We start from the raw sequence: 23,529 nt of genomic DNA, 5'->3' as shown, positions 1-23,529 counted from the left end.
GGCAATGTCACTTTTCATGTTAATGGTAATGAGCATACAGTACACTTTCCGTGGAAACAACCTCAAGTTCATAGTATCAACTCTATTGGAAAAATTCCATCGATTATTTTTGGAGGTTTTGAATTTCCTCTACCTACTGTCAAGAAAGAAATATGATATTCTTATTATTGGGGATGTGCATATCCCCGTTGAGGTAATATAGTGTTATTCGAAATTTCTCCGGTTTCATGTTACTCGAAATGAGTTTGTTAACAAGACTTGATCAACCTTGTTAGTGGATTCCTTTTGATGAGCATGAGATGGATGAAGTTAGAAGGCACAACCTTCTGTACCCTCTCTTTACTTTCTGTTATTTAGTTGAAATAAAGTAAAAATAGTATTTTCTGTCAGTTTTCTGAATTATCCGTGCAATATAAAAATACCCCAAAAATAAAAGTTCTCCAAATGTCGTGCCAATTTAATATGATTTTTTCTGGAATATTTGAGAACATTTGGCACTGAGAACACAACAGGGGAGCAAGCACCTGGCCACGAGGGTCCAGGGCGCGCCCACCCCCTGGGCGCGCCCCTGCCTCGTGGGCCCATGGTGGCTCCCCTCCACTTATTCCTGCACCCACACACTTCTTCTTCCTCCCCAAAAAAATCACCATCCAGCTCAAGCACGAGTTCTAGCTCATTTTGCTGCGATTTTCGATCTCCTTGCTCAAAGCACCTCTCACAAAACTGCTTTGGGGGATTGTTCCTTGGTATGTGACTCCTCCATTGGTCCAATTAGTTTTTGTTCTAGTGCTTTATTCATTGAAAATTTGTGCTTCCTAGGTGACCATGTTCTTGAGCTTTCATGTCAAATTTATATGGTTCCAAGTAGTTCTAATGCATGATATAGGCTCTAGGCACTTGTAGGAGTAGTTGCTATCAATTTTATTGAGCTTGGTTCACTTTTATTTGAAGTTACTAAAAATTTCAGAAATTTTTCAGAGGAAGAAATATGTTTAGGAAAATGTACCAAGGTGGTTCTTCAAGGAAGCAAGGACCCAGGCTTGCAATGCGTGATGCTGATGATGAACCACCAAGGGACGCTCCAGTGCGGCCTTGTGAATGGCCTTCAGAGGACTTCATGGATCGAGCAGGAATCAAGGAAGAATTTAACGCATATTTGCGTAACGCTGATCTTGTGAGCTTCGAGGGCAGAAAGTGCCGTCAGTACCACTATCTCACTAGTTCCTTTGTGAGGAGGTTTGAATTTTCATCTTCACGCAATTCTCAAACTGTCCTGTTTGATCTTTATGAAAATTCTTATACTATGGACTTAGAGGATTTTACCACTGCTTGCAAACTTCCACAATGGGGTAGTACTAGTGAACCTCGCAAATCTGAATTTAGAGATTTTCTTGCTAGTATAACTGTGGGGGAATCTAGAGACATAGCACAAGCTACCATAGGGAGCATTCATTTTCCTGCTATACATTATTTTGCTCTCTTCATAGGTAGGTGCATAAATGGTAAGGATGAAGCATGTCACATGTGTGTCCCTGACCTCAGTATTCTTAGGAGTGCTGTGTTGGGAGATAAACATTATAATTCGGGAGCCATTGTTGCACGTAGGTTGCATCATAATAGATTTAATGGAGATTTCTTTGGTGGAATTTATGCAACCCGTATAGCTAATTTTCTTGGTGTAACCATACGTGAGGATGATATTGAGTTGCCTCCTGCTTATTTGGATTATGAGGCTATGGTTCGTCATCATTTTGTTGAGAGGAACGATCAGTTCCTCCAGTACCGACTAATCTTTGACAGACGACGCACCTATCACGTCGCTCTCCCTGCTTCTACTTTCTTTGACTTTCAGGCAAAAGGGAGATATTTTATAACCAGAGAGGAGGCGGAAGAGTATAAGAGGAGGGCTGAGATAGCTCGCCTCCAAGCTGCAGCCCACGATGCAATGACTGCTGCATCTCAGTACGACCCCAACTACAACTTTGGATATCCGCCAGGCCATCCGTGGCAATAAACCAACTTAGGCCAAAAGCCTAAGCTTGGGGGAGTACGTATTTCTCACCGACATTACATTTATGTTCACACACTCATTGCTAGTTGTCGGTGCTCATACTTTTTCACTGTATTATCCATGCTAGTTTATTTACTTTTTTATGCTTTCTTCTTGTGTGTTTGAAAAACCTTAAGAAAAACAAAAAAAAATTAGTTGTAGCTTTTAGCTAGTTTACTTTCTTGCTGTAGTAGTAATAATTAAAAGAAAACCCAAAAAGATTTCCTGTTCTTCTTTTGCTTGTTGGGAGCTTTCCCGTGTAAATAGTTTTATTTCTTTTCTTTTCTTTGGGGGTCGATAGGAGAAGACCATAATGAAATTGTTGAAGTGGCTCTTATATGCATTATTGTTGATTTAACCAAGAGCCCATATTGCCTTGTCTTCTCCTGTTTATTGAATGCTCGCAGATTCCAGCTTAGTCCAATGCACGTGCACTATTATTATTATTCACATCGTTCGGTCGTGCAAGTGAAAGGCAATTATGACGATATATGATGGACTGATTGAGATGAGAGAAGCTGGTATGAACTCGACCTCTCTTGTTTTTGTAAATATGATTAGTTCATCGTTCCTGATTCAGCCTATTATGAATAAACATGTTTGCAATGACAATTAGAGATTATAGTTGCTTATGCCATGCTTAATTAGCTAGGAGTTTATAATGGTTTACCTTGCGTGCCAACATGCTATTAAAATGGTTGTGATGTGGTATGATGGGGTGGTATCCTCCTTTGAATGATTCAAGTGACTTGACTTGGCACATGTTCACACATGTAGTTGAAACAAATCAACATAGCCTTCATGATATTTATGTTCATGGTGGATTATATCCTACTCATGCTTGCACTCAATGTTTATTAATTTTAATGCATGTTCATGACTGTTGTCGCTCTCTAGTTGGTCGCTTCCCAGTCTTTTGCTAGCCTTCACTTGTACTAAGCGGGAATACTGCTTGTGCATCCAATCCCTTAAACCCCAAAGTTATTCCATATGAGTCCACTATACCTTCCTATATGCGGTATCTACCTGCCGTTCCAAGTAAATTTGTATGTGCCAAACTCTAAACCTTCAAATGAAATTCTGTTTTGTATGCTCGTATAGCTCATGTATCAACTAGGGCTGTCCGTATCTTCCATGTTTGGCGGGTTATTCTCAAGAGAAGTGGACTCCGCTCCTCACTCACGAGAAAATGGCTGTTCACCGGGATGCCCAGTCCCATGCTTTATGCAAATCAAATCAAAATAATTGCAAACAAAACTCCCCCGGGACTGTTGTCAGTTGGAGGCACTCGTTGTTTCGAGCAAGCCATGGATTGATGCTTGTTGGGGAGGGGGAGTATAAACTTTACCATTTTGTTTGGGAACCGCCTATAATGTGTGTAGCATGGAAGATATCGCAATCTCTTGGTTGTTATGTTGACAATGAAAGTATGCCGCTCAAAATATTATTTATCTCTACTTTAAAATCGAGCTCGGCACCTCTACAAATCCCTGCTTCCCTCTGCGAAGGGCCTATCTATTTTCTTTTATGTTGAGTCATCACCCTCTTATTAAAAAGCACTAGCTGGGCAGCACTGCTGTCATTTGCATCCATTACTGTTAATTTATTTTGGGTATGACTATGACTGGATCTCTTTTACCATGAATTACAATGTTTAGTCAGTCCTTGATCTTTAAAGGTGCTCTGCATTTATGTTTTGCGGTCTCAGAAAGGGCTAGCGAGATACCATCTTGTTATATCATATCATGATTGTTTTGAGAAAGTGTTGTCATCCGAGATTTATTATTATTGCTCGCTAGTTGATTATGCCATTGATATGAGTAAACATGAGACCTAAGTGTTATTGTGAATATGGTTAGTTCATAATCTTTGCTGAAAACTTGAATGATGGCTTTACATATTTACAATAACAAGAGCAAACAGAGTTTGTAAAAGTTTTTCTTTATCACTTTCAGTTTATCAACTGAATTGCTTGAGGACAAGCAAAGGTTTAAGCTTGGGGGAGTTGATACGTCTCCGTCGTATCTACTTTTCCAAACACTTTTGCCCTTGTTTTGGACTCTAACTTGCATGATTTGAATGGAACTAACCCGGACTGACGCTGTTTTCAGCAGAATTGCCATGGTGTTATTTATGTGCAGAAACAAAAGTTCTCGGAATGACTTGAAACTCCACGGAGATTATTTTTGGAAATAATAAAAAATACTCGTGAAAGAATCAAGGCCAGGGGGCCCACACCCTTGCCACGAGGGTGGGGGGCGCGCCCCCCTGCCTCGTGGGCCCCCTGGAGCTCCACCGACCTCAACTCCAACTCCATATATTCGTGTTCGGGGAGAAAAAAATCAGAGAGAAAGATTCATCGCGTTTTACGATACGGAGCCGCCGCCAAGCCCTAAAATCTCTCGGGAGGGCTGATCTGGAGTCCGTTTGGGGCTCCAGAGAGGGGAATCCGTCGCCGTCGTCATCATCAACCATCCTCCATCACCAATTTCATGATGCTCACCGCCGTGCGTGAGTAATTCCATCGTAGGCTTGCTGGACGGTGATGGGTTGGATGAGATTTATCATGTAATCGAGTTAGTTTTGTTAGGGTTTGATCCCTAGTATCCACTATGTTCTGAGATTGATGTTGCTATGACTTTGCTATGCTTAATGCTTGTCACTAGGGCCCGAGTGCCATGATTTCAGATCTGAACCTATTATGTTTTCATGAATATATGTGAGTTCTTGATCCTATCTTGCAAGTCTATAGTCACCTACTATGTGTTATGATCCGGCAACCCCGAAGTGACAATAATCGGGACCACTCCCGGTGATGACCGTAGTTTGAGGAGTTCATGTATTCACTATGTGTTAATGCTTTGGTCCGGTACTCTATTAAAAGGAGGCCTTAATATCCCTTAGTTTCCGCTAGGATCCCGCTGCCACGGGAGGGTAGGACAAAAGATGTCATGCAAGTTCTTTTCCATAAGCACGTATGACTATATTCGGAATACATGCCTACATTACATTGATGAATTGGAGCTAGTTCTGTGTCACCCTATGTTATGATTGTTACATGATGAACCGCATCCGGCATAACTTTCCATCACCGATCCAATGCCTACGAGCTTTTTCACATATTGTTCTCCGCTTATTTACTTTTCCGTTGCTACTGTTACAATCACTACAAAACCCAAAAATATTACTTTTGCTACTGTTACCGTTACTTCCATACTACTTTGCTACTAAATACTTTGCTGCAGATACTAAGTTATTTAGGTGTGGTTGAATTGACAACTCAACTGCTAATACTTGAGAATATTCTTTGGCTCCCCTTGTGTCGAATCAATAAATTTGGGTTGAATACTCTACCCTCGGAAACTGTTGCGATCCCCTATACTTGTGGGTTATCAAATGCTACGATGGAGATCAAGGTGTCAAGCCGGTGATGATGGAGATCATGACGATGCTTTGGAGATGGATATCAAAGGCACAAGATGATGATGGCCATATCATGTCACATATTTTGATTGCGTGTAATGTTTATCTTTTATGCATCTTATTTTGCTTAGTACGGCGGTAGCATTATAAGATGACCCCTCACTAAATTTCAAGGTATAAGTGTTCTCCCTGAGTATGCACCGTTGCTACAGTTCGTCGTGCCGAGACACCACATGATGATCGGGTGTGATAAGCTCTACGTTCACATACAACGGGTGCAAGCCAGTTTTGCACGTGCAGAATACTCGGGTTAAACTTGACGAGCCTAGCATATGCAGATATGGCCTCGGAACACTAAGACCGAAAGGTCGAACATGAATCATATAGTAGATATGATCAACATAGTGATGTTCACCATTGAAAACTACTCCATCTCACGTGATGACCGGACATGGTTTAGTTGATATGGATCATGTGATCATCTAGATGACTAGAGGGATGTCTATCTAAGTGGGAGTTCTGAAGTAATATGATTAATTGAACTTTAATTTATCATGAACTTAGTACCTGATAGTTTTTGCATGTTTATGTTGTTGTAGATCAATGACCCGTGCTACCGTTCCCTTGAATTTTAATGCGTTCCTAAAGAAAGTTAAGTTGAAAGATGATGGTAGCAACGACACGGACTGGGTCCGTAACTTGAGGATTATCCTCATTGCTGCACAGAAGAATTACGTCCTGAAAGCACCACTAGGTGCAAGACCCGCTGCAGGAGCAACTGCGGACGTTATGAACATCTGGCAGAGCAAAGCTGATGACTACTCGATAGTTCAGTGTGCCATGCTTTACGGCTTAGAATCGGGACTTCAAAGACGTTTTGAACGTCATGGAGCATAGAGATGTTCCAGGAGTTGAAGTTAATATTTCAAGAGAATGCCCGAATTGAGAGATATGAAGTCTCCAATAAGTTCTATAGCTGCAGAATGGAGGAGAATAGTTCTGTCAGTGAACATATACCCAGAATGTCTGGGTACCACAACCACTTGACTCAACTGGGAGTTAATCTTCCTGATGATAGTGTCATTGACAGAGTTCTTCAATCACTGCCACCAAGCTATAAAAGTTTCGTGATGAACTATAATATGCTAGGGATGGATAAGACAATTCCCGATATCTTCGCGATGCTAAAAGGCTGCGGAGGTAGAAATCAAGAAGGAGCATCAAGTGTTGATGGTTAAAAAGACCAGTAGTTTCAAGAAAAAGGGCAAAGGGAAGAAGGGGAACTTCAATAAGAACGGCAAGCAAGTTGCTGCTCAAGTGAAGAAGCCCAAGTCTGGACCTAAGCCTGAAACTGAGTGCTTCTACTGCAAAGGGATTGGTCACTGGAAGCGGAACTTCCCCAAGTATTTGGCGGATAAGAAGGATAGCAAAGTGAAAGGTATATTTGATATACATGTTATTGATGTGTACCTTACTAATGCTCGTAGTAGCGCCTGGGTATTTGATACTGGTTCTGTTGCTCATATTTGCAACTCGAAACAGGGGCTATGGATTAAACGAAGATTGGCTAAGGACGAGGTGACGATGCGCGTGGGAAATGGTTTGAAAGTAGATGTGATCGCCGTCGGCACGCTACCTCTACATCTACCGCCGGGATTAGTTTTAGACCAAATTGTTATTTGGAGCCAGCGTTAAGCATGAACATTATATCTGGATCTTGTTTGATGCGAGACGGTTATTCATTTAAATCAGAGAATAATGGTTGTTCTATTTATATGAGTAATATCTTTTATGGTCATGCACCCTTGATGAGTGGTCTATTTTTGTTGAATCTCGGTTGTAGTGATACACATATTCATAATATTGAAGCCAAAAGATGCAAGGTTAATAATGATAGTGCAACTTATTTGTGGCACTCTCGTTTAGGTCATATTGGTATAAAGTGCATGAAGAAACTCCATGCTGATGGGCTTTTGGAATCACTTGATTATGAATCCCTTGATGCTTGCGAACCATGCCTCATGGGCAAGATGACTAAGACTCCGTCCTCCAGAACAATGGAACGAGCAACTGACTTATTGGAAATAATATATACTGATGTATGCGGTCCGATGAGTGTTGAGGCTCACGGTGGGTATCGTTATTTTCTGACCTTCACAGATGATTTGAGCAGACATGGGTATATCTACTTAATGAAACATAAGTCTGAAACATTTGAAAAGTTCAAAGAATTTCAGAGTGAAGTGGAAAATCATCGTAACAAGAAAATAAAGTTTCTACGATCTGATCGCGGAGGCGAATATTTGAGTTACAAGTTTGGCTTTTATTTAAAACAATGTGGAATAGTTTCACAACTCACGCCACCTGGAACACCATAGCATAATGGTGTGTCCGAACGTCGCAACCGTACTTTATTGGATATGGTGCATTCTATGATGTCTCTTACCGATTTACCACTATCGTTTTGGGGTTATGCATTAGAGACAGCTACATTCACGTTAAATAGGGCACCATCTAAATCCGTTGAGACGACACCATATGCACTGTGGTCTGGCAAGAAACCTAAGCTGTCATTTCTTAAAGTTTGGGGTTGCGACACTTATGTCAAAAGGCTTCAGCCTGATAAGCTCGAACCCAAATCGGAGAAGTGCGTCTTCATAGGATACCAAAAGAGACTGTTGGGGACACCTTCTATCACAGATCCGAAAGCAAGATATTCGTTGCTAAGAATGGATCCTTTCTAGAGAAGGAGTTTCTGTCGAAAGAAGTGAGTGGGAGGAAAGTAGAACTTGATGAGGTAATTGTACCTTCTCCCGATTTGGAAAGTAGTTCATCACAGAAATCAGTTCCAGTGATTCCTACACCAATCAGTGAGAAAGCTAATGACGATGATCATGAAACTTTAGATCAAGTTACTACCGAACCTCGTAGGTCAACCAGAGTATGATCCGCACCAGAGTGGTATAGTAATCCTGTTCTGGAAGTCATGTTACTTGACCATGACGAACCTACGAACTATGAGGAAGCGATGATGAGCCCAGATTCCACGAAATGGCTTGAGGCCATGAAATCTGAGATGGGATCGATGTATGAGAACAAAGTGTGGACTTTGGTTGACTTGCCCGATGATCGGCAAGCCATAAAGAATAAATGGATCTTCAAGAAGAAGACCGGCGCTGAGGGTAATGTTACTGTCTACAAAGGTCGACTTGTTGCGAAAGGTCTTCGACAAGTTCAAGGAGTTGACTACGATGAGACCTTCTCATCCGTAGCGATGCTTAAGTCTGTCCGAATCATGTTAGCAATTGCCGCATTTTATGATTATGAAATTGGGCAAATGGATGTCAAAACTGCATTCCTTAATGGATATCTTAAAGAAGAGCTGTATATGATGCAACCAGAAGGTTTTGTCGATCCTAAAGGTGCTAACAAAGTGTGCAAGCTCCAGGATCCATTTATGTACTGGTGCAAGCCTCTCGGAGTTGGAATATATGCTTTGACAGTGTGATCAAAGCATATGGTTTTATACAGACTTTTAGAGAAGCCTGTATTTACAAGAAAATGAGTGGGAGCTCTGTAGCATTTCTAATATTATATGTGGATGACATATTGTTGATTGGAAATAATATGGAATTTCTGGATAGCATAAAAGGATAGTTGAATAAGAATTTTTCAATGAAAGACCTCTGTGAAGCTGCTTATATATTGGGCATCAAGATCTATAGAGATAGATTAAGACGCTTAATCGGACATTCACAAAGCACATACCTTGATAATTTTTTAAGAAGTTCAAAATGGACCAGTCAAAGAAAGGTTCTTGCCTGTGTTACAAGGTGTGAAGTTGAGTCAGACTCAATGCCCGACCACTGCAGAAGATAGAGAGAAAATGAAAGTCATTCCTTATGCCTCAGCCATAGGTTTTATCATGTATGCAATGTTGTGTACCTGATGTGATGTGTGCCTTGCTATAAGTTTAGCAGGGAGGTACGAAAGTAATCCAGGAGTGGATCACTGGACAGCGGTCAAGAACATCCTGAAATACCTGAAAAGGACTAAGGATATGTTTCTCGTTTATGGAGGTGACAAAGAGCTTGTCGTAAATGGTTACATCGATGCAAGCTTTGACACTGATCCGGATGACTCTAAGTCACAAACCGGATATGTATTTATATTGAATGGTGCAGCTGTCAGTTGGTGCAGTTCCAAACAGAGCGTCGTGGCGGGATCTACATGTGAAGCGGAGTACATAGCTGCTTCGGAAGCAACAAATGAAGGAGTCTGGATGAAGGAGTTCATATCCGATCTAGGTGTAATACCTGGTGCATCGGGTCCAATGAAAATCTTTTGTGACAATACTGGAGCAATAGCCTTGGCGAAGGAATCCGGATTTCACAAGAGAACCAAACACATCAAGAGACGCTTCAATATCATCTGCGATCAAGTCAAGGAGGGAGAGATAGAGATTTGCAAAATACATACAGATCTGAATGTTGCAGACCCGTTGACTAAGCCTCTTCCACGAGCAAAACATGATCAACCACTAGTGTGCGTCGGTCCTAAACAAACGGTTTTTTACCCATTTCCATGACGGCATTTGGAATCGTCGCCAAGTGAGTGTGTGCGATAGGGTGTCCTTCCCACACGACCCAGAAATCATCGGGGATAGGCCCTCCTGGGACCCAGGCTAGGGCCGTGTGTGATCGGGCGAGGCATCGAAACCCAATCATTTCCGTAGGTATGTACATCCCACACGGTAATCCGAGAAAATAATTTCCGTAGGTGTGTACATCCCAGACGGTAATTCGAGAAAATCATTTCCGTAGGTATGTACATCCCACACGGTAATCCGAGAAAATCATTTCCGTAGGTATGTACATCCCACATGGTGAATTCCAGAAAAATATTCTTTTTCGTATATATATCACACACAGTCAATCCAAGGAATACGTTTTTGTTCTTATGTACATCCCACACAGTCAATCCAGGGAAAATGTTTCCGTTCGGACGTAAATCCCACACAGTTTTATGTGTAGGCTCGTGTGTGAAAGGTGTAACTATCACACACGGTCTTCCTTGGTTAACTGTTTGCTTTTATCAACTATATCACACACGATTTGATGAAGAAAACCGTGTGGCATTGGGCTATCCATCGCAAGCGCTTTTACTGCTAGAACCGTTTGCAAAGGTCCATGACACATTTAGCAGGTTTATTAGTTTACAATTAATAATTCCAGTATTACGCAAATTCACATTTCATATCGAACAGTTGTTTGCCAATTTCATATCAGGCACATAAATATATTATAACATCACAGTACGGTAGCTACATGAAAACAGCACAGTACAACATATAGCTAGTTCAACTTCATAAGAACAATATATTCATTTCCCTAATCGAGATCATCCAGGCTCGTCTTATCCACCTCTGCTTTCAGTTCAGTAAGAACCCGTTTTGCACGGGCCAACTGGGAAAGTGCCTCCTCCTTCGCCAACACCATCTTAGCAAAGTCTGATTTAAAAAATCTGAGCTCATTCTCCACCTTCAACTTTTTATCCCGCATCTTGAAATATGCTTCAGCGTTGACAAGACTTTCTCTAAGCCTACGTGTGTTCACTTCCTCATACATGCTCCAGAGCTTCGTTAGGCACATCTTCAAAGACTGTGGGCACTCTTGATCAACCCACTCCAAGTAAGAACACTTCCGTTCATCCTATAATATTTAAAACTAGATCAGTAACAATTGTAGGGGAAATGGGTTTATAGCAACATAGAAAATCACCAATGCTTATTTTGAAAAACTGAAGAAACATGTTAATTATGACATATCTTCTCAAAAAGATCAATGTGCAAATGAAATAATTGGTACTGAGACAACAACCAAATTCTGGAACATCAGAAGCTATAATTAACTACAACGACGCTACAAGTTCTTACTCATGTACAATAAATAACAAATTGAACATTTTATGAGGAAGGTAAATATAACTGCAACAGCATAGCGACGGTGTTTGGATGACAGCAAATTGATACTAACAGGTGTGTACATGCACAAATTTAGTAACATAGAACTAATAGCACTAAGGCCGTCCACTATGTATGCCAAAACTGGTGTAAAGACAACTGTTGCTACATCTCGCACCGGTGCCCTGAACTGGCGAGCCGATGCAGCGGAAAAAAATCAGGGACCCGGACTCCGGAGCACGTAGTTGCTCCGATGCCCAGTTCCTTCGTGCCATAAAGATTTAGTATTTTACTGCTTGGCTGCTCGGATGTGTGGACCAAAGTTGGCTGCACAAACTGCTGAAGCGGTGCCAAATAATTTTCTAATGGCACCGCTGATGAGATGGCAACAATTTAAGATACTAGGTACAAACTGTGACACTGTCTTAGGATGCGTTTGGTTGAAGGTGTGGTATGAATGGGTTGGGACCGTGACAGTGTCTGAATCACATCTAACAAATGATTTGTAACAACGGAAGAGGGTCTAACCTTCTATGCACATGCGAGAAACTTCCTCCCAGTGTTCACAGAATCAAACGCAAGTAGCTTCACGCGTGGAGATTGATGGTGACAACGAGCAGATAGATCTTCAGCCACCCCGCTCCATTCGTTGCCCCTGATGGTCTTAGGGAGCTACAAGAGGAAGAAACGACTCAAATCGACCTCCGGGTAAAAATCCTTCATTCCAAATCATAGCCCGAGAGAGAGAAGAGAGGCATACCCGGGTGGTGAAGGAGTAGTCGCCGGAGGAGGAACCGCTGGAGATGTCTTTGAACAAGACCATGGTGACCCCAACGGTAGGATGCAAGACGGCGAGAGCGAGGAAGCGGCTATAGCTTAGCAAGGAAGGAAGGAAGGAGGAAACAGGGGAAATGTGACTTGTGGTCGGGGAGAAAAGGGGGTGGGGAAGGGGGCGGGGGTAGATATTTTGGCGGTAGGCCAAAATTTTGGAAATGTGGAGGGAAACTTTGCGCGCGGTGCCGCCGGACCATTCACTTTGAACGATTGTGTGCATCGCAAATGATTCTTCTGCTTTACGCGCATGGGATGAGTTTGATAATTCAAATTTTGGTCTCAAGGCATGGGCACATTCACTTTGAACGCGCGCAGTGCCGCCGGACCATTCACTTTGAACGATTGTGTGCATCGCAAACGATTCTTCTGCTTTACGCGCATGGGATGAGTTTGATAATTCAAATTTTGGTGGAAATTTCCCTGGGTACGTCATTGCATAATTTAACATCGCTTGCTAATTTGGGCACACAAAAGACCGTACAGCAGACAGACCACACTTACTGAATCGAGCAATTTTAGTAATTACACAGAGCCAGTTGACCTAAACATTGCTCTAACAAAAGACCATCATTAAAAACAAAGCCTAAGTACACATAATTAAAAATCCGCCGCCGCGCCGGTCTATGCATCGCCGGTGTGAGATGAGACGTCGATGACTTGTCCTGGCGACATGCCGCCGTTGGTGGACTCCGCATCCCCCCTACTGAAGTCGACCGCGTCCTCGTCCTCATCCTCGGTGCCGCCCTCAAGGTTGTAGTACTCGTAGTAGTGGCTGTGCCAGAGCTCGTGTTGGTACTCCACCGCCGATTCCTCGACGGACAAACTCTTCTCTACCTCGACCTCGGCCACGCGCAACTCGTCCTCCCGGCGCTCCTCGATCTCCGCCGCCTCCTGCATCTCCAGCTCCCGCTTGGCGACCTCATGAGGAAGCAGGTGCTCCATGGCCACCGCCGCCTTTTCAGACGTGGGTTGCATGCTGGAGTCCGAGTTGGCCTGGAATATCTTGGCGTGTGCATCCCCGATCTTGGCGTGGATGGCCTCGACCCGGGCCAGGGCGACATCAGCGGCACGGACAGCAGCTCGAGCGCTCTCGGTGTTTGCAGCCGCCACCGCAGTAGCAGCCGCAACCATCTTGGCTGCTGCAGCTTCCCGTCGGCTGCCGCAGACGCCCTCTCGGCGGAAGTGGCTGCGCTCAATGCGGATGCGGCGGCAGTCTCGGCGTAGGTGGCCGCGCTCTCGGCGCAGGCGGCGGCGCCCGGGGGGGACGCGGCCATCGTACGGGCCTTCACGAAGCGTTTCCACGACGTCATCTTTGCGAGAAGGGGGTGCGGGAATGGGGATCGAGATTCGTGGATTCGGGGTTTGCCGGCACTAGAGCAGACGAGACGGCGAAGCTTAAGGAGGAGGACTTAGATAGACCCAGATATTTTCATCGCAAACGGTTCCTAGAAAACAACTGTGTGTGATGTTGTAGATATTTTTTATTAGCTGTGAAAGACGAATTTGGAATAAAGTGCCAACGGATGGTGTTTTAAATGAACGAGAAATTTTGTAGTACTAATACAACTGTCATGTCAAATTTTGGAAAATTTCAGGGGTCATTTGACCTTCTAAGACATTTAAGTGATTTTCTAGCCATTTAATGGCCGTAATTGAAATTTGAACTATAGGTACATGGAACAGCTAACCATAACGGTTTGAAAACTCATATTTCGTGTACTTGTGTGCGATTTAATTCCATGTGCAGTAAATTGGAAGGAATTTTCAAACATATTAGTCTAACGGCTATGACACAATTAAGCATGGAGTGACATGGCATTTTAATTCCAAAAATAAAAAAATCAGAAACACATGAAACCTTGGTTGATGTAATGTCATGCCACCAAGATGATGTGGTAAAAAATTGGCATGTTTGACCAAAGTTTGGACACACACCCCTCACAAACCGGAGCAACTCACTAGAAGGCTCGTGGTTCCGAGAGGGAACAATGCATGTTTGATGACGAACGGGAGATAGCTTCCTCTTACGGCCTTCAATTTTTTTCTACGTCTAACATGCACTACTACAACTGTAATGTGAAATTTTTGAAAATTCTAGGGGTCATTTGACCTTTTAAAGACATTTAAGTGATTTTCTAGCCATTTAATGACCGTAATTCAAATTTGAACTACATCTACATGCAACGCGTAACCAAAACGGTTTGAAAAATCATATTTTTGTACTTGTGTGCGAGTTAATTCCATGTGCAGTAAATTAGAAAGAATTTTCAAACATATTTGTATCACGACATGGACACATATGCATGAATACGTATGCATGGAGTGGCATGGCATTTTAATTCCAAAAAAATCAGAAACACATGAAACCTTGGTTGATGTAATGTCATGCCACCAAGATGATGTGGTAAAGAAATTGGCATGTTTGACGAAAGTTTGGACACACACCCCTCACAAACCGGAGCAACTCGCTAGAAGGTTCGTGGTTTCGAGAGGGAACAATGCATGTTTGATGACGAACGGGAGATAGCTTCCTCTTACGGCCTTCAAATTTTTTCTATGTCTAACGTGCACTACTACAACTGTAATGTGAAATTTTGGAAAATTCTAGGGGTCATTTGACCTTTTAAAGACATTTAAGTGATTTTCTAACCATTTAATGACCGTAATTCAAATTTGAACTACATCTACATGCAACGCCTAACCAAAACGGTTTGAAAAATCATATATGTGTACTTGTGTGCGAGTTAATTCCATGTGCAGTAAATTAGAAGGAATTTTCAAACATATTGGTCTCACGACATGGACACATGCATACGTATGCATGGAGTGACATGGCATTTTAATTCAAAAAATAGAAAAATGATCAGAAACACATGAAACCTTGGTTGATGTAATGTCATGCCACCAAGATGATGTGGTAAAGAAATTGGCATGTTTGACGAACGTTTGGACACACACCCCTCACAAACCGGAGCAACTCGCTAGAAGGTTCGTGGTTCCGAGAGGGAACAATGCATGTTTGATGACGAACGGGAGATAGCTTCCTCTTACGGCCTTCAAATTTTTTCCTACGTTTAACGTGCACTAATACAACTGTCATGTGAAAATTTGGTAAATTTCAGGGGTCATTTGACCTTTTAAAGACATTTAAGTGATTTTCTAACCATTTAATGACCGTAATTCAAATTTGAACTACATCTACATGCAACGCCTAACCATAACGGTTCGAAAAATCATATTTTTGTGTACTTGTGTGCGAGTTAATTCCATGTGCAGTAAATTAGAAGGAATTTTCAAACATATTGGTGTCAAGGCATGGGCACATGCATGGAGTGCATGCCATGGCATTTTAATTCCAAAAAATTAAAAAATGATCAGAAAAACATGAAACCTTGCTTGATTTAATGTCATGCCACCAAGATGATGTGGTAAAGAAATTGGCATGTTTGACGAAAGTTTGGACACACACCCCTCACAAACCGGAGCAACTCACTAGAAGGTTCGTGGTTCCGAGAGGGAACAATGCATGTTTGATGACGAACGGGAGATAGCTTCCTCTTACGGCCTTGAAATGTTTTCTACGTCTAACGTGCACTACTACAACTGTAATGTGAAATTTTGGAAAATTCTAGGGGTCATTTGACCTTTCAAAGACATTTAAGTGATTTTCTAACCATTTAATGACCGTAATTCAAATTTGAACTACATCTACATGCAATGCCTAACCAAAACGGTTTGAAAAATCATATCTGTGTACTTGTGTGCGAGTTAATTCCATGTGCAGTAAATTAGAAGGAATTTTCAAACATATTGGTCTCACGACATGGACACATGCATACGTATGCATGAAGTGACATGGCATTTTAATTTTAAAAAATAGAAAAATGATGAGAAACACATGAAACCTTGGTTGATGTAATGTCATGCCACCAAGATGATGTGGTAAAGAAATTGGCATGTTTGACGAACGTTTGGACACACGCCCCTCACAAACCGGAGCAACTCGCTAGAAGGTTCGTGGTTCCGAGAGGGAACAATGCATGTTTGATGACGAACGGGAGATAGCTTCCTCTTACGGCCTTCAAATTTTTTCCTACGTTTAATGTGCAACTGTCATGTGAATATTTGGTAAATTTCAGGGGTCATTTGACCTTCTAAAGACATTTAAGTGATTTCTAACCATTTAATGACCGTAATTCAAATTTGAACTACATCTACATGCAACGCCTAACCAAAACGGTTTGAAAAATCATATTTTTGTGTACTTGTGTGCGAGTTAATTCCATGTGCAGTAAATTCAACGGAATTTTCAAACATATTGGTGTCAAGGCATGGGCACATGCATGGAGTGCATGCTATGGCATTTTAATTCCAAAAAATTAAAAAATGATCAGAAAAACATGAAACCTTGCTTGATTTAGTGTCATGCCACCAAGATGATGTGGTAAAAAAATTGGCCTGTTTGGTGAAAGTTTGGACACACACCCCTCGCAAACCGGAGCAACTCACTAGAAGGTTCGTGGTTCCGAGAGGGAACAATGCATGTTTGTTGACGGACGGGAGATAGCTTCCTCTTAGGGCCTTCAAATTTTTTCCTATGTTTAACGTGCACTAATACAACTGTCATGTGAAAATTTGGAAATTTTCAGGGGTCATTTGACCTTTTAAAGACATTTAAATGATTTTCTAACCATTTAATGACCGTAATTCAAATTTGAACTACATCTACATGCAACGCCTAACCAAAACGGTTTGAAAAATCATATTTTTGTGTACTTGTGTGCGAGTTAAAAAATCATCAGACGATGTAAATATCTGGTGTTCAAAAAAGAAAATGTAAAGATCTGGCAAGACAACCGGCCCCCCATAGTTGGCACTCAATCTCGCGGCTCGAGGTTTGGTAGGTGATTGGCGGGGATCATTAATCATACATGGTTCTATATTGGAAACCATCAGCTATTATGTTCACACACGGATTTGCTGGGGGAATTGTGTGTAATTCAAACTACAGTACTTGTAAATTCCGACGACCGGCATGTGAACTGTCCCCTTCGATCTAGATTCCGGCCGCCAATAAATACTACCTTGCTCACATCATCCCGCCTGCAATCTCATCTACATCCTTCCCTCGCTCGCCCTCTCTCTCTCTCTCTCTCTCTCTCAAATCTCTGCCATGGCGCCGCCGGTCTGCCCACGCGCCGACAAGGAGTCGCCGCCCCCCGAGGACGCTTACTCGATTAGCAGCGACGAGGACCCCTACGCGCCGCCTAACGAGGTTGCGCCGGACCCCCCAACTTTGGATTGGTTTTGAGGCCAGTACAATCTTTATCTGTGGAAGTCGCTGCCGCCGGCTGAGAAAGCCAGGCAAGTGGCGTTCAAGAAGGAGATGGCGGAGGAGGAAGCCAGGTACCAGGCGGCCTGTGAAGCCCGTGATGCCGCCTGGAAAAAGGAGGCGGCGGAGCTTTGGGGGCGGGCGCGTCGTCGTGCCGAGGAGGTGTACGAAGACGGGTACTTCGCGAGGAAGGTCATAGGCGCTGGGTGCCTCGTCGCTGCGTGGAGGTGGGCCGATAAGCTCCAGCGTGCCACCGACGAGGAGCTCTGGTGGGCACCCAACGAAATGGCAAGATCGGCCGCACGCGTCCGCCAGCAAGAGGCAAATCGGTACGTCAAGCGCTGCGAGGCGGAGGAGTCGGAGTACTGCCTCCGCACTGGGAAGACGCCGCGCACGAGGGAACTGCTGGCGAGGGGCTGCCGGAATACTGGCCCTAGGAGGGATTATTAGTTTTAGTATTGTTCGTTTTCAATTTTATGCATTGTACCTAGTAGTTAAGTATCATCACGTATATGTGATGATATTATATATATATTATGTGATGATCTAATGAACAATTAATATATATATATATATATTATGAATTCCATTTTCTATCTGTTTTTGTATACTAATTTGAATCTAGCTGTTATCATCCACATATACAGAATGGAAAGCGTATACACACACATTGAAACAGAACATATAAGAATGGAAAACAGAGTACACACATTGAAATAGAGCAATAAACAGAGCAATACTATGATTGTTGTGAATACATAGCTATCCACGTCGAAACGACTTTCCAAAATAAAATGCATCCATGAGACCATGACTAGTAGCCCTTGCCTAGGGTAGCTCTTGGCTCTGCCTGAACTCGTGCATGCGTTCGTCCAAGCGGTCGACACGCTCGCGGTACATCTGGAGCGCGATCTCGAGCTCAAAGTTGGTATTTCATCAGAGATCACCAGCTCGAGGATGCGACGGCCATGTTCCTCTACTGCGACCAGGTGGACACCTGGGCCAAGGAGGCGGTCGAGCCTACGGACCAGCGTGTTGGCATCCAGCGGGCCGCGGACAAGGCGAACGGCGGCAGCCACGCGAACGGCGCGGTGGGCGTCCGGTGCAAGCACGGCGCGGCCGATGTCTAGTGCAAGTACGGCGCCGAGGACCTCTGCCCACTCCTGGCGAGGAATGGGGGTACTGACGGGACGTGTACCCAGTTGCGACGCCGTGTCGACAGCAGGCAAGCACCGATGGATCCGCTATTGCTGTGCGGCGCGCCGCGCCTCTCGCTCTGCGGCGCTCCAATGGTCTAACCGTGCAGCGAGCCGCAGCCTATCGGCGCGGACGCGCCTAGCTTGCTCTGCGGCGCGCCATCGATCATGTTGTGCGGCGAGCTGCAGCCTGTCGGCTCTGACATGCCTATCTTGATCTGTGGCGCTCAAGCGCCTTGTGCCAAAGGTCTGCTCAACCCTAGCGATGACGCACATCGCGGCGTCGTCCATCGCATTGCCGGGGAGCGCCTTGGCCTCGAAGGGCCGTGGCGCCTACTCGTTTTCCTCATCGACAAGGTTGATGGCAGAGGCAGCGCTTTGGTGGGTTGGCATGCTTGGAAAAGGTGGATGTGCTACAGGCTGCGCTTCTCGCCTCCGTGCGTCGCGCGCCCCCTATGCGCAATATAGCAGGGTGGCGGGAAAAAGTGGCGTGTTCATAAAACGCCATCAATTAATGGAAACTTAGCATCGAGCTAGCACAAGTCGTAGATGATGATCAGATGAACATGGACCACACTAAGGAACCCGTCAGTGATGAATTCATCAATCCCAAATGGTTGAATACTAGCAAGCGTTTGCCCACAACATACACGGCCTATTCCATCACAAATAGGTCGATGGATCAACTGTATGCCAGGTATCGCACATTGTCAAAAAGTAATGCGGTAGACCTTCTTTAACATGTGTTAAAAATAATAAAGAAATAAAAACAAGGACCTCTAGGTTAAATTGGCTGAGGGAATGGGGCATTTTGGTCATTTGACTGAAATGACCCATCCCATCACCTAATTTAACATCAACACAACTTCCCATCCAGTCACCCATCCGATGGCTGCTCCAGCCTGAGCACACTTAACTTGATAGTTTTCTTACATGAGCTACTGGTGGAACAACTAGTCCTTGCTGATAGGAATGCCTCTTCACATCCTTATGGCGTATCCGGATGACCGCCCGTCCCACAATGGCCAATAGATGTTGTGTAGACAGAGCATCACATACGTCTTATTAGAAGCAATCGTCTGCGTTATTATCGGTCTTCGCACACATTTATGATTACAGACCTATTTGCCGCGTATCACACACATCTTGTTATATTGAACCGTTTCTGTTCTCTTGCCTAATCACAAACAGTTCATCCGAGTGAACCGTATGCTGTATATCGCACACACCTTCATCTGGCTGCCCGTTTCTTTTGTGTTGCCTAATCACAAACAGTTCATCTGAGTGAACCGTATGCTGCATATTGCACACGCCTTCATATGGCTACCCATTTCTTTTGTTCCTCCTCATCGCAAATAGTTAATTGAACTGAACCGTATGCCCTTCATCGCACATGCAACTAAAACCTGAACCGTGTTTGATGCATTCGTCATCGCAAACGGTTTATACATTTCTGACGGTTTTCATACACCACCGTTTGCGATTATGGCATCGCACACAGTTTCTCGAAGGGTCTCTGATTGTAGTGTCACGTTAGCAGCATCCTACAGTAGTGAACACCAAGACTCCATGGGTGTTAGAATCGTTACTATGTAATCTAGATTACCGAGTCTAGTGCAAGTGGGAGACTGAAGGAAATATGCCCTAGAGGCAATAATAAAGTTGTTATTTATATTTCCTTATATCATGATAAATGTTTATTATTCATGCTAGAATTGTATTAACCGAAAACTTAGTACATGTGTGAATACATGGACAAACAGATGATCCCAAGTATGCCTCTACTTGACTAGCTCATAAATCAAAGATGGTTAAGTTTCCTAACCATAGACATGTGTTGTCATTTGATGAACGGGATCACATCATTAGAGAATGATGTGATGGACAAGACCCATCCGTTTGCTTAGCATAATGATCGTTTAGTTTTATTGCTATTGCTTATACATATTCCTCTGACTATGAGATTATGGAACTCCTGAATACCGGAGGAACACTTTGTGTGCTATCAAACGTCACAACGTAACTGGGTGATTATAAAGATGCTCTACAGGTGTCTCCGAAGGTGTTTGTTGAGTTGGCATATATCAAGATTAGGATTTGTCATTCCGTGTATCAGAGAGGTATCTCTGGGCCCTCTCGGTAATGCACATCACTATATGCCTTGCAAGCAATGTGACTAATGAGTTAGTTGCGGGATGATGCAATACGAAGCGAGTAAAGAGACTTGCCGGTAACGATATTGAACTAGGTATTTGGACACCGACGATCGAATCTTGGGCAAGTAACATACCGATGACAAAGCTAATGACGTATGTTGTTATGCGGTTTGACCGATAAAGATCTTCATAGAATATGTAGGAGCCAATATGAACATCCAGGTTCCGTTATTGGTTATTGACCGGAGATGTGTCTCGGTCATGTCTACATAGTTCTCGAACCCGTAGGGTCCGCACGCTTAACTTTCGATGACGATTTGTATTATGAGTTATGTGTTTTGGTGACCGAAGTTTGTTCGGAGTCCCGGATGAGATCACGGACATGACGAGGAGTCTTGAAATGGTCGAGAGGTAAAGATTGATATATTGGAAGGTTATATACGGACACCAGAATGGTTCCGAAGAAGATCGGGTATTTTTCGGAGTACCGGGAGGTTGCCGAAACCCCCCGGGAAAGTTATTGGGCCTATTGGGCCATAGTGGAGGAGAGGAGGCAGGCCACGGGAGGTGGCGCGTGCCCCTTGAGGGAGTCCTGGATTAAGGGGTCCTCGGACGTCCGGCCTGTTGGACATGGACCGGACTGATGGGCTATGAAGATAGAAGACCGAAGACTCTCACCCGTGTCCGGATGGGACTCTCCTTGGCGTGGATGGCAAGCTTGGCGTTCCGATATGAAGATTCCTTTCTCTGTAACCGACTTTGTACAACCCTAGTCCCCTCCGGTGTCTATATAAACCAGAGGGTTTAGTCCGTAGAGGCAATCACAGTCATACAGGCTAGACTTCTAGAGTTTTAGCCATTACGATCTCGTGGTAGATCAACTCTTGTAATACTCATATTCATCAAGATCAATCAAGTAGGAAGTAGGGTATTACCTCCATAGAGAGGGCCCGAACCTGGGTAAATATTGTGTCCCTTGTCTCCTGTTACCATCGACCTTAGACGCACAGTTTGGGACCCCCTACCCGAGATCCGCCGGTTTTGACACCGACATTGGTGCTTTCATTGACAGTTCTGCTGCGTCGTCGCCAGGAGGTTCGATGGCTCCATCAATCATCTACAACAATGATGTCCTGGGGGAAGTTTTCCTCCCCGGCCAGATCTTCGTGTTCGGCGGCTTCACACTGCGGGCCAAATCGCTTGGCCATCTAGAGCAGATCGACAGCTACGCGCCAGGTCACCAGATTAATTTTGGAAACCTGGACTACGTCGCTGACGTCGGGGGAGACTTGATCTTCCAAGGATTCACGACCCCAACCACCGCTCCGGCCTTAGATCCGGAGCACGTCGCCAGGCCCGAAGACGGGCTTCTTGAGCCCGCCGGACTTTCTGCGGCCACTAAACCCCGTACGGGAGAGCCGGATGAGGTATCATCGCAGGCAATCATCCCGAAGCCGGACTCTTATCCAGACACTGGCTCCGAATTCTCAGGGCCAGCATCGTGTGAGTTCGTCCAGGGAACCTCCCTCCTGCCGTACTCCAGGGGCTCTCTCCTCCCTGACAAAACCTCGCCTTTAAGCGAGGCTCTGGACTTAATGCGATCCCTTGTCATTACAGAGGAGCAACGTCCGAACTATGCCCAGCCCGGACTAGGGGCTGAGAGCAGGGAATTTTGCCTCTTGCCCACCACCCACTTCATACCACTGTCGAGGATTTAACCGACATGCTCGATTACGGCTCCGGAGACATCGACGGTATGGACGACGATGCCGGAGAGGAGCAGGCCCAAAGCCCACCGCATACCGGACGATGGGCGGCCACCTCCACATACGATATATATATGGTGGATACATCCAAAGACGATGGCGAGGACGGCGGTAGGGATCCAGTCAAGGACAATAATGCTGATAAACCACCGAAGCAGCGGCATCAGCGGCGCCGTTCAAAATCACGTCGTGACAAAGAAAGAAATACCGGCACCGGAGAAAATAATACTTCAGAGAACGCCGAAGTCCCAAACGCCCTCATCAAACCAGCTTCCAAACAGGAAGATAGGGAAGAAGGGCAGAGTAACCCCGACGAGCCAGTTGGGAACGACGACACGGAGGACAGCAGTTATATGCCACCCTCCGAATGCGAAATAAGCCCCGGCAACGAAGACTTCATCGTGCCAGAAGAACCCCTCGAGCAAGAACACTTTAAGAAACAGCTCATCGCAACCGCGAGGAGCCTAAAAAGGAAGCAACAATGGCTTCAAGCCGAACAGGATACGCTCAACGACAGATGGACTCAGGTCCTAGCAGCCGAGGAGTACGACCTTGAGTTCCCCATAAAAAGCTATCCGAAGCACAAACTGCTACCCCAATTCGACATCGAGGCGCACGAGCCTATAGCACCATCGCATAATACAACTGATAAACTAGACCGGCCACCCCATGGCCGCAACAAAACGGCTACACAAGCCAAACACCAACCCACATTACCCCGCCGTAAAGGAAGGGAGATAGCGGCCCACGATTACACCTATGACCTACGGCAGGGCCTGGACGCCAGGGCAGGCCTGGCCAGAACAATTT

Source organism: Triticum aestivum, chromosome 7D, assembly GCF_018294505.1.
Source record: "Triticum aestivum cultivar Chinese Spring chromosome 7D, IWGSC CS RefSeq v2.1, whole genome shotgun sequence".
Classification (NCBI taxonomy): domain Eukaryota; kingdom Viridiplantae; phylum Streptophyta; class Magnoliopsida; order Poales; family Poaceae; genus Triticum; species Triticum aestivum.
This window is presented reverse-complemented; position numbering follows the sequence as displayed.